The 11653-nt window shown below is 40.8% G+C and overlaps 1 long non-coding RNA gene across 1 annotated transcript; it reads left to right on the plus strand.

Annotated features, from left to right (window-relative positions):
* The first annotated feature begins 551 nt into the window (after positions 1-551).
* LOC142838277 (uncharacterized) lies at positions 552-11377 on the plus strand. The gene is made up of 3 exons (XR_012908527.1): positions 552-575; positions 678-738; positions 11313-11377. It is a non-coding gene; the product is annotated as an uncharacterized LOC142838277 (long non-coding RNA).
* The last annotated feature ends 276 nt before the right edge of the window (positions 11378-11653 follow it).

Raw genomic sequence — 11653 nt, forward strand, 5'->3', positions numbered from 1 at the left:
AGAGGGCACTGCAGATGCACCAACACAGCTGTGGGCAGTGCTTCAGAAGGTGGATGCAGAGGTGTAATATGGAGTCCAAGTAGGGTATTAGCTGTGGAACAAGAAACAGTGCTGGCTCGGGAGGTAGAAGGCAGGGGATAGCTAGTCAGTCTTTGCACACCCATGAGCATCACCAAAGCAAGCCATGAGCTGTAACCTTTCCAATCCGAAACACCCTGGATACAGCAAAAGAGAAAGAAGCAACTGCCCCAGAGGAAAGAATGAGAAGAACTTCCCCACATCCAGCCATAGTTATTCAGCACAGTTATCTCCCCTTCCACAAAGCAGGCTGAGTCTTAAGGGGGAAGGGTTGAGCCAGCAGAGTATGCTAAGGGCACAGAGAGCCTATGGGAGCCAACAAAATCACTGACCTCAGAACCTGACATCACAGGCAATGAGCTGAAAGGAGGAGCTGACTCCTGCTCTCACCAGGGAGAGCAGCATGCTGAGGAGAAGGATGTGGGGCACTGCCCTCCCTGGCTCTGCCTGGGGCCCCAGCCTGCTCTGCTGTGTCACTGTCTTTCTCCTGGGAACAAGTGAGTCCTGAGCTCTGGGGGGACTGCTCCTGAGCTCCTCTACTGCTGCTGCACCTGTGCACTCTTTCACTAGATGCTCACTCCTGTCTCCTGCCTCCCCAGGTTCAGCAAGTCCCGGGGTCATCCAGTCTCCAAGACACATAATCAAAGCAAAGGGAGGAAGGTCCAATCTCAAATGTATTCCCATCTATGGACAAGACAATGTGTTCTGGTACCAGCAGACTCTGGGGAAGGAACTCACCTTCCTCATTCACCACTATAAAAGCATGGAGAGAGCGAAAGGCAACATCCCCAACCGATTCTCAGTCCAGCAGTTCAGTGACTCCCACTCTGAGATGAACATGAGCGCCTTGCAGCTGGAGGACTCTGGGGTGTACTTCTGTGCCAGCTCACCACAGCCTCACAGAGTGACTGGGGTTCTGTTCTTTAATCTTCCTGCTCCCACTGGTGATATACTAGAGCGGGCTGTGGAGGGCATACTGCACTCTGTTCCTTACTAAGACACAAGAATGCATTAATTCTGTACTACCCCCCCCCCCCCCCGCTGCCGCCTAGCTGAACTCATACAGAGTTCTAAACCTTGCTTTGGGCTCCAAGACTCCAGATGTTCTCACTTGTCTTCTAGTATTTTCCAGCTCCAGGCCAGTAGTAGAACGCTAACTCTATGTTTGGTGCTTGTGTGTTGGCATAATCTAGATCTTTCATTACAAGGGGATACATTAGCGATCCATTTGTCAGTGAAGATTTCTACAAGCCACTTTACAGATAGAAATGACAGCTTAGGAAATTACCCAACTTTTTATGTATGAGATTATCAATACTAGGTTTGAATCCTACAACTCTTCGTTTTCAAAATCAAAGTATGACTTTCCATGATATTCTCTGCTTTGGTGAAAAATGTAGCAGCTCGGTGTCCCGTGTGTTATAAGACAAGCTGAGCTTAGTCTGTGTACGTTGAAGAGTTCACAGGTTATAGGCATATATTAAACCATGTAATGTTTTCTTTTTTATAATTTCACTATGAAACTTTCATTTTCAACAAAAGAAAATTTGTTGCTCAATAATCAAGCAACTAAGTTGAAAGGAATATAAAGTGATATTTATGGCACAGGCTTCTTTCTCTAATGAAATTAGAGTATTGTATAGAAGACTAACATTACAGGTAGATTAGACCTTATTCCTGAAAGGGCCTAGGAGCTATGAAATTTCATGCTCCCCTTTTCAAACATCTAAGTCTTAAATAGCTACTGAATCCTTTTTAGACAGAATCCACCACGAGCAGTTGCCTTTTTTCTTGATGACTTCTGGTCTCTGGGGACCAACCAATCTTAGGCCATAAATGGAATGTAGTTTTTAGATTCTAGACTCTGTTCCCAGATTCTTCTTATGGATGCTCTGCTTCTGATTTTGAGTCCTTCCTTACCAGGGTAGCATAGTAGAAAGTATCCATGGCAATTACACCAGGATATGTGGTCACAGAATGGAAGTTTCAGACTTTGCCATTGTCTGTGTAAGCAGTAGCTGAGATACCCTTTACTTTGGAAGGGTCCTATACTGCCTTTGAGTAGAGGTAAGTGTTTCAAGTTAGCAAACTTATGACAAAGGTGGTACAGAGCTTATGGATGGTTTTGGTACATTTCTCTGGGATGCTAGAGTCACTAGACCTGCACATTATCCGGCAAACAGCTCACCCACATTGAGAAGGGGGTTTACCTTTGACACGATGCATAGTGACCAAGTCTTAGGTCCACAATCCAGTCTCACGTGAAACAAAGCAGAATTCCATTGAATAAAGATGAACTCTGGGATGAGTCTAGAATTTAGTGTCTGTGTCCCTGAATTGGTATAAGACAGCTTAAAACAATGGTTCAAGTGTAGTAACCTCAACCTTGGTGTTTTATAAACTTCCTGGTGTCAAGCAGTCCTTGGAGTGATAGGTTTATTTGGAAGTATTTAGGCAGAGTGAAACACTAGTAGAAAACTCATTGAATACAGCAGGTCAGGACATAGAAACTATGAAAATAGTGAAAATTAAAACAATATAAAATAAGGAATCACATCACAGTAGGAATAAAATAAGTCTAGTATACTAACTAAAATCAGAGAAAGAATACATGCATGTATAATTAAAAAACAAACCACAAACTCTTTCCTACATGTGCTGTTAATTTGATAATACAATTGGGAATGTTGTAAATTCCAACTATGTGATTATAATTTGAAAGTTGACTTTCTTCCGAAGGAAAGGGATGTGGCATGTTTACTATGCAGCTCAATATTTGCTAGAGACTGTGACATCACTAAGTCACTGAGATACCCATTTCAAGATTACAAAAACAAGGCTGAAAAAAATAACAAGGCTGAAAGGCATCAGATCTTGACTTGGTCCTGAGATGGATTTTAGGCTCTTTTTTAAAAATTAATATTCATTGAGCTCTATATTTTTCTCTGCTTCCCTCCCTGCCTTCCCCCCACTCCGGCTTCAATCTTCCTCCAAGGTCCCCATCCACCCAATTTACTCAGGAGATCTTGTCTTTTTCTACTTTCTACTTCCTATGTAGGTCTCTCTTAGTGTCCGCATTGTTGTCTAATTTCTCTGGGATTGTGATTTGTAGGCTGGCTTTCTTTGCTTTATGTAGGCTCTTATGTGTCGTCTTGAGTCTCCTATGTTCAACCGTGTGCTGGACAGGCCACAGTTGTACCGTGCGCAACAGAATTCCCAGGTCTTTTAGCCAAGATGACATCATCAGGCTCTGTCTTCATATTTACAGAACACATGGAGGCTGCAGTCACCCAAAGCCCAAGAAGCAAGGTGACAGTAACAGGAGGAAAGGTGGAACTAAGCTGTCACCAGACGGATAACCACAATTAAACAGATACCCCATCCTGCCTGTTTTAGAAAGTCTATATTTAGAATTAAAATTTTTCCATTGTGTCTAATTTCTTTCACTTCACATAATACTTGTTACATTTTAATGTGTATAAGAATTTGACTTATTTCAATACTTCTTTGCATTACAATTGTACATTGTGTACCTACCTATCAGTCTGTGGATTTTTAAGTTGTGTCCACCTCTATATTTTATATATACCTTTGAAAAGGTCTGTAAAGAGGAACACTGATATGCTAGGAATTTCCCTAATTTTTATTTCTGGGTGACTTAGGAACATGGGAGAATAAAGCTATGAATGTATTAATTAGGAAGGCATAGTATCTAAGACTGCCAAACATAAATATACAGTTTAGCATCTAATAAAAGAATACAGATTTGCAAAGAAGGAAGAAAATACGATTCATCACTAGGGGAAATCAATCACTAGAAAGCTACCGATTTCTGACAAATTTGCTGACAATGACATTAAACAGTCTAACTGCAGCACATATCTTAACAGGTTCTTGGAAATGAGGAAAATATGCCAAGTTCCCAAATAAAATTATAGAAATAAAATTGTAATGTCTGTTATGAGAAATAAGTGACTGCAAATACCAGAGATTGGATTTTAATGAATTTGAGGGTGATATTCATAAGGAAACACAGAGAAAATGAGAACAAGGTATAAGTGAGCTGAGGATACTCAAATGGTCAAAAGGCAAGTGGGATTCCAAAGTAAACTTTTCATATTTACATTATTTCAAAGATAAGCTAGCTGTCTACAACAATATTTCCAATGTTCTATCCTTATCAGCTTTCTCTTCATAGGACTGGTTTATGCTCCAACCGCTCAGGGGCTTCTTTACTGATGGAGTCTGCAATCTGGCCTTCTGAGAATTTCCTTTGACAAAAGACTGTTTTCTTCAAATATAGTACTTTCCAAGGGCAGTTGACATCTAATAATGTACATCTTCCTGAAACACTGTGATGAGACTCAAATATATTCTGTTGTGATTTTAATTAGGTTTTTGATCCTTTGCTTTTCTGTTTGTTTCTTTTAGTATTGTGAATGCCTCTCTCACAACCACAGGAAAATGTGGGATTTCGGTCGGTAACTGTATAAAGAAAAAGTCGATGATGTTTTCTGGCCCACAACAGGCTACCGATTTTGAGAGTTCCCACCCAGCCTCTCCCAGAGTCAGTAGAGGTACAGACCATTGACCGCATAGCTGGTCACTAGGGGGCACTGCGGAACCAAACAGTGAACTGCTGACTTCAGGAAGTGGATGGAAGCAGAGCTCTGGTATGGAGTCCACAGTGTGGCATTGGCTGTCGAGCTAAAACTGTCCCGGCTCAGGAGGCACAGTGTGAAGGGCCGGTGGTCAATCATCTTTGCATATACACTGGACATCACCACAAGGAGTCATGAATTGTAGCCTTTGCAATCCAAAACCCATGGACATTGGCGAGGAGAAGAAAGCAGCTGCCTCAGAGAAAGTCATGAAAGAACTCCCCACAACTTGTCATTTCTATTCAGTACAGCCATCTCTTTTCTGTTTAGCACAATGACCTTAAAGGGAAAGGGGATGAGCCAAGAGAGTATGCGCAAGGGTACAGAAAACCTATGGGAGCCCACAAGATCACTGATCTCAGAATCTGATATCACAGGCAATGAGCTGAAAGGAGGAGCTGACTCCTGCTCTCACCAGGGAGAGCAGCTTGCTCAGGAGAAGGATGTGGGGCACTGCCCTCCTTGGCTCTGCCTGGGGCCCCAGCCTGCTCTGCTGTGTCACTGTCTTTCTCCTGGGAACAAGTGAGTCCTGAGCTCTGGGGGGACTGCTCCTGAGCTCCTCTACTGCTGCTGCACCTGTGCACTCTGTCTCTAGATGCTCACTCCTGTCTCCTGCCTCCCCAGGTTCAGCAAGTTCTGGGGTCACCCAGTCTCCAAGACACATAATCAAAGCAAAGGGAGGAAGGTCCATTTTCAAATGTTTTCCCATCTCTGGGCATGCCAGTGTGCTCTGGTACCAGCAGACTTTGGGGAAGGAACTGACGTTTCTTGTTCAGCATTATGAAAAAGAGGAAAGAGAGAAAGGAAACATCCCCAACCGATTCTCAGTCCAGCAGTTCAGTGACTATCACTCTGAGATGAACATGAGCGCCTTGCAGCTGGAGGACTCTGCTGTGTACTTCTGTGCCAGCTCACCACAGCCTCACACAGTGACTGGGGTTCTGTTCTTTAATCTTCCTGCTCCCACTGGTGATATACTAGAATTGGCTGGGGGGAAGCACGCTTCACACTCTTCCTAGTTAAGGCATAAGAATGCGTTAATTCTGTACTAACCTCCTCTGCCTAGCTGAACTCATAGATTTCTAAACCCGGCTGCTGTCGGCTCCAATATTCCAGATGTTCTCACTTGTCTTCTAGTATTTTCCAGCTCCAGGCCAGTAGTAGAACGCTAACTCTATGTTTGGTGCTTGCTTGTTGGCATCATCTATATGTTTCAATACAGGATACATTAGTGATCCATTTCTCAGTGAAGATTTCTACAAACCACTTTACAGATAGAAATGGAAGCTTATGAAATTACCCAACTTTTCATGTATGAGATTATCAATACTAGGTTTGAATCCTACAACTCTTTGTTTTCAAAATCAAAGTATGACTTTCCATGTTATTCTCTGCTTTGGTGAAAAATGCAGCCGCTTTGTGATTGGATAACCTTAGGAAGAATAACTCCCCTCTCCCTGCACTTTTTAATTGCAAAAAGAAAAAAAGCCAGAGGAATTACCATTATAGATTTAAAAACATATTACTCATTTTTATGTTATGGCTAGTTTACAAATAAAGTATCAAAATATCTTGATATAATGTATCAGTACCTTGGCTCTGTGGGTGGTAATTTGTTCGACAATTGTAGGAAGTTATTCATGCCATACTTTATTTTACAGAATGGGCAATAAACTGAGTTTGAATCAGCATTGAGTCTGGATATTCATGTTGTAGTCATCTTTTTGGCCTCTTTACATGTCTACAATAGCAAAAGAAGAAGGTGCATTTTGCCTCAGTCCTCCAAAGTTTTGGTTTATGATTCATGGTTTCTTGTGTTGTGGCAGAACTGGCTGCCAGGAAGAATATAGAAGAGTTGTGTTGCCCGTCTCTTGACAGCCAAGAAAGAAAAGAAGGAAGAGAAGAGAAGATAGAAGAGGAAAAGGAGGAAGAGCAGAGGACAAATGAAAAGTGTATGTGACAGAGAGATCTTTTAACTGGTCTTCCCCTGGTGACCTATGTCCTCCTACAAGGCTCTGCTTTCTATTATAAATCTATCTATAGATTATTCAGTGGTGAAATAAAAGCCTCTGTGATCTAATCTTTCTCAAAGCCCCGCCTCTGAACATTGTGTAGACAAGTGAGCCTTTAAAGCATGAATCTTTGGGGAATGCTTATCATCTAAAGCAAATAAGCACTATTTTTGCTTTATAATATTGCAAACCTTGCCTAATATAATTAACCAAAGTAGAAAAAGAACACTTTATTTATTTGTTTTTATTGAAAATATTCTTTTTTCATATAGTACATTCCAACCACAGTTACCTCTCCCTCCACTTCTCTGAGCTTTCCCCTTCGCCAGATCCTTTCATATGCCATTTAAGAGCAGGCTTCCAAGAGAAAACCATCAAACAGCACAAAACAAGAAAGAAGAGAGGGAGGAGAAGCTGTAGTTGGATTACTGTCTTAGAGAAAAAGAATAATGAGAAGAAGAAGAAGAAGAAGAAGAAGAAGAAGAAGAAGAAGAAGAAGAAGAAGAAGAAGAAGAAGAGGAGGAGGAGGAGGAGGAGGAGGAGGAGGAGGAGAAGGAAGAGGAGGGGAAAGAGGAGGATGAGGAGAAGGAGGAAGAGAAGGAGGAGGAAAAGGAGAAGGAGCATGAGGAGGAGTAAGAAAAGATAAGGCAAAAGTCCTCATATTAAGGTTGGACAAAGTAACACAATAGGAGGAAAAGAATCTCAAGAGCAGACTAAAGAGTCAGACATACTCTCACTCCCATTGTTAGGAGTACCACAAAACATACTCACAAGAAACCTAGGACAAACCCATGCAGACCCTTTGCTTGCCATTTCAATCTCTGTGAGCTCATATCATTCCTGCTTAGTTGATTTGGTGGAATATGTTCTCCTGATGTTCTCTGTGTCTCTGACTTCTACAATGATCCTTTACTCTCTTCTGCACATAACTCAGATCACAAAGTGTAGGAACCCTATGGAGAGTTCCAATTTAGTCTTTCCAAATAATGTCTGACAATGGGTCAGCACCCACTCCCATATACTGTCTGAGCAAACTTCTCTAATGATGACAAGGCTCCCATCTTTGAATATAGCAGAATATCACTAGGAATCAGTTCATTGATTTTTTATTAATGAAGAAGACTACATAATATATATAGCCATATTCAGTATATGTTATCAAATCATACAAGAATAAACAGGAATTACCACAAACGTCACTTTTTCCATTGTCACTCAAAACAATCCATCAGCAGCTGATGTGATGAGTCTTGAATTCAAACTTATCAGATAGGAACATTTTCTGAGGAATTACAAAGCAGAATGTGTGTGGAGCCATGAACTTCCAGGAACTGTGTCAAACTACAAAAGAAAACTACACCATATCAGAAAATATTCCATGGGATGCACTCTAACAAACACCATTTCATTTGTTACCAGTGCATCTGAATTACTTTTGCTCTTTGCCGTTAAGTATGTCTATGGAGGATTCAGTTATTAATATTTACTTTTCTTCTCTTTGTCGTTTTGAAGATAGTCTTTCACTCATTTGTGATTTTTATGATTTTAATAAAATTTATGGTAACAACAAATTTACTTTGATGCTTATGGGGAAATGTATATTTGTTTACTCTATGCATTGTGTTTATTTAATGAATTCACTGATTAACTTGCAAAAAGCTATGTAAGCTAACTGCATGCCTCTGGATGTGAAATGAAAGGACAATGGAAATCTAAAGACCTAGTGATACCTAGAATCTTCTCTTTATTTTTAAAGGCTGGGTTGTAGGGAGATGCAGGATGACTAAGGAAGAATAAATGTTTAGGTGAAAACAGAAAATGTTTTTAGGAGATGGATGGTAACCACTGAAAATTCTGTGTGAGTATAGGCCTTCAGTGTCACCTCCCTTGATACAACTTAATCTTCTCTGGTTGGCTGAACTTCAATGAAGAGGGTCACATGCTTTTTTTTTTTTTGAGATTCTGTCTTTTTTTTCTTTTTGTTGACTGAGGCTTCTGTATCAACTGGTCCTTCAGCCATTCAGTCGCAAAGAGACATACAGAGGTCTACATTAATTATAAAGTGGTTGTTCTATTAGCTTAGACTTCTTATTAACTCTTATAACTTATACTAACCCATAATTCTTGTGTGTATTAGCCACATTGTTTGGTACCTTTTATCAACAAGGTATTCTCATCTTGCTTCCTCTGTGTCTGGGTGTTGAATGCACACTGATCCTTCCCTCTTCCCAGAACTGTCTTGTTCTGATTGCTGCAACCATACTTCCTGCCTGGTCACCCCACCTTTACTTCCTGCCTGACTACTGGCTAATCAGAGTTTAAATAAAATATACAAGTGACAGACTACAGACCATTGTCCCACAATATTTTGCCTACCAGGGAAGCTGAGAGGAAGATTTTTATCCACACTTATTTTTCCCCAACCACCTTTAATTCAGAAGAAGCAGAAACCAAAGTATCATACTGGACTGCTTTTTTCTACATTCCATCACTGTTTTTATATCTATAATTCTGTTGTATTTTATACATATTCATTATGATATAGAAACACCATTACTATTTCCCCAAAAGTTTTAACCTCTAAACACATTAAACAATAAATTTTTTCTTCTATACCCAATTCTGCATATTTTAGGAAGTCTATGTTTAGAGTTATAATTTTCTCTATGTGTCCAATTTCTCTCACTTCACATAATATTTGGTATGTTTTAAGAACTTGATTTATTTAAATATTTCTTTGTATTAAAATTGTGCATTGTCTTCTTACCCATCAGTTTATGGATTTTTAAGTTGTGTCCATCTATTTATTTTATATATACTTTTGCAAATATCTGTAAAGAGCAACAGTGATTTGCTAGGAATTTTCCTGAATTTTATTTCTCAGTGACTTAGACACATGAGGGAATAAAGCTATGAATGTATTAATTAAGAAGGCATAGTATCTAAGACTGTCAAACATAAATATACAGTTTGGCATCTAATAAAAGAATACAGATTTGCAAAGAAGGAAGAAAATACGATTCATCACTAGGGGAAATCAATCACTAGAAAGCTACCGATTTCTGACAAATTTGCTGACAATGACATTAAACAGTCTAACTGCAGCACATATCTTAACAGGTTCTTGGAAATGAGGAAAATATGCCAAGTTCCCAAATAAAATTATAGAAATAAAATTGTAATGTCTGTTATGAGAAATAAGTGACTGCAAGTACCAGAGATTGGATTTTAATGAATTTGAAGGCGATATTCATAAGGAAACACAGAGAAAATGAGAACAAGGTATAAGTGAGCTGAGGATACTCAAATGGTCAAAAGGCAAGTGGGATTCCAAAGTAAACTTTTAATATTTACATTATTTCAAAGATAAGCTAGCTGTCTACAACAATATTTCCAATGTTCTATCCTTCTCAGCTTTCTCTTCATAGTACTGATTTATGCTCTAACTGCTTAGGGGCTTCTTTACTGATGGTGTCTGCAATCTGACCTTCTAGGAATTTTCTTTGACCAAAGACTGTTTTCCTCAAATATAGAACTTTCCAAGGGCAGCTGACATCTAATAATGTACATCTTCCTGAAACACTGAGATGAGACTCGAATATATTCTGTTGTGATTTTAATTAGTGTTTTGAATCTTTGCTTTTCTGTTTGTTTCTTTTAGTACTGTGAATGCCTCTCTCACAACCACAGGAAAATGTGGGATTTGGTAGGTAACTGTATAAAGAACAAGTTGATTGTGTTTTCTGTCCCACAACAGGCTACTGATTTTAAGATCTCCCACCCAGCCTCTCCCAGAGTCAGTAGAGGTACAGACCATTGACCGCATAGCTGGTCACTAGAGGTGCTGCGGAACCAAACAGTGAACTGCTGACTTCAGGAAGTGGATGAAAACAGAGCTCTGGTATGGAGTCCACAGTGAGGCATTGGCTGTGGAACTGAAACTGTGCCAGCTCAGGAGGGCAGGTGGTCAATCTTTTTTTCATACCCACTGGACATCACCACAGGGAGTCATGAACTGTAACCTGGGAAATATAAAAACCTTCTGAAACTAGAACGGAAGGAAGCAATTGCCTCAGAGGCGATCATGTAAAGGACTTCTCCATGCCAGCCATCTTTATTTAGCAAGACATTTCTCCTTACACTAAGCAGGGTGACCCTAAAAGGGATAGGGCTGAGCAAACAGAGCATGCCTAAGGGCACAGAGAGCCTGTGGGAGCCAACAAAATCACTGACCTCAGAACCTGACATCACAGGCAATGAGCTGAAAGGAGGAGCTGACTCCTGCTCTCACCAGGGAGAGCAGCATGCTGAGGAGAAGGATGTGGGGCACTGCCCTCCCTGGCTCTGCCTGGGGCCCCAGCCTGCTCTGCTGTGTCACTGTCTTTCTCCTGGGAACAAGTGAGTCCTGAGCTCTGGGGGGACTGCTCCTGAGCTCCTCTACTGCTGCTGCATCTGTGTACTCTTTCTCTAGATGCTCACTCCTGTCTCCTGCCTCCCCAAGTTCAGCAAATCCCGGGGTCATCCAGTCTCCAAGACACATAATCAAAGCAAAGGGAGGAAGGTCCTTTGTGAAATGTACTCCCATCTCTGGACATGACACTGTGTTCTGGTACCAGCAAACTCTGGGCCAGGAACTGAAGTTCCTTATTCGACATTATCAAGAAATGGAGGGAGAGAAAGGCAACATCCCCAACCGATTCTCAGTGAAGCAGTTCAGTGACTATCACTCTGAGATGAACATGAGCGCCTTGCAGCTGGAGGACTCTGGGGTGTACTTCTGTGCCAGCTCACCACAGCCTCACACAGTGACTAGCTTTTTGTTTCTTAATCTTCTTGCTTCTATTGGTGATGTGTTAAAAAGTGGTAATGAGATACCACAGAGCCTTAACAGAGCCCCAGAAA

The sequence above is a fragment of the Microtus pennsylvanicus genome, chromosome 19 (genome assembly GCF_037038515.1).
Source record: "Microtus pennsylvanicus isolate mMicPen1 chromosome 19, mMicPen1.hap1, whole genome shotgun sequence".
NCBI classification, from domain to species: Eukaryota; Metazoa; Chordata; class Mammalia; order Rodentia; family Cricetidae; genus Microtus; species Microtus pennsylvanicus.